The sequence below is a fragment of the Aplysia californica genome, unplaced genomic scaffold (assembly GCF_000002075.1).
Source record: "Aplysia californica isolate F4 #8 unplaced genomic scaffold, AplCal3.0 scaffold00530, whole genome shotgun sequence".
NCBI lineage: Eukaryota > Metazoa > Mollusca > Gastropoda > Aplysiida > Aplysiidae > Aplysia > Aplysia californica.
This window is the reverse complement of record NW_004797800.1, coordinates 274,872-276,271: the sequence shown is the minus strand read 5'-3', so window position 1 is coordinate 276,271 and position 1,400 is coordinate 274,872.

Below are 1,400 nucleotides of genomic sequence, written 5' to 3'. Positions count from 1 at the left end.
GAGAGAGAGAGAGAGAGAGAGAGAGAGAGAGGGGGGGTAGAGAGAGAAAGAGAGAGAGGTAGAGAGAGAAATAGAAAGAGAGAGAGATCGAGAGAGAGAGCGAGAGAGAGACAGAGAGAGGGAGAGAGAGAGAGAGAGAGAGAGGGAGAACGAATACCACTACCTGCCATTAATAAATCGATGGACGAGGTCTAAAGTAGCTGGACAAACACGCCAGAGACTGTACTAACGGTACATGGATGCAGGTTACTCGAGCATCCGCCGTCAGTTGTTACTTGTCCATTCCATGTCCTTTTGCCACCTTTTGTACTCCACTGCTTAACTCTTTTTCGCCCCAAGACAGGGACAGTCCATTGAAAGGACAGGGATTTAAAATACAGTCAAATCCGCTTTTAAGACCAATTGGTCGCTTTCAAGGACATAATTTCGGGGGTTTCCAGAATTCTTGACCTACACCTAAAGTACGTGGGCATTGCCATACCTATAGGAGAAGATTGTTTTCATTAATGTGCATATTTGTTAGGTTATTGAGACAACTCTCCTTGTCCTTTAAAGAAACTGAACAAGAGTAAAAAAAACTATTACCTTCGATTTTCTCAAAACAGCATTTTTTTTTTAGATAACCCCCTGGTGCTTAAAAGTGACCAATTGTCCGAGACTGTCTCCTATACAAACTATCGCTACCCACTCCTCCCTTTGCCCCCTTTTCCCCTATTATAATGACACTGTACAAGAGGTCCATCTGTCTGAGATTATAATCATTTTTCTCCTCGATAATGGGTGGTTGTTTTGGACAAGTTCGAATACAGATGATTTTCTTTTCGTTTTTGACTTTCATTTTTTTGTTCGGAACAGAAAGACAGTCACTGTGAAAACCAGCGAGCTACTCTCTTCTCTAGGCCAAATCATCATTCTCATCATCATCCTCATCATCATCACGAAGGTAAAAAAAGGCAAAATATGGATGGCAACTGTGTAGAATTTCAAAATTTATAACATAACAAGATCAACCATCGTCATCATCACCATCATCACCATCATCATCATCATCATTACTGCCTTTCTCACCCTGCATCAGGGCATAAACTGCGAACAGGTCCTCTCGTAGCCTAGAGGTTAAGGTGTTTGTCTCTCATTCAAAGGTCCCTGGTTCGAATCCGGGTAGCGACCGAAAAAAATTATTCTCTAAAAATGGCCGCCACCCGGGCAAAATTCAAAATTTCCTACCAACGGAAAAATGTTTATTGTGTCCCGCGCGCTCATATGACCTCATTCAGTTGCGAGCGCCGTAAAACACTTACAACTCCCCCCCCCCCCTCCACCACCATCACACCCTCCCCACTGCCCAGCGTCAGTGTTGCACACAAAACGGACATTAAATCTTAATGAGATCACAATAT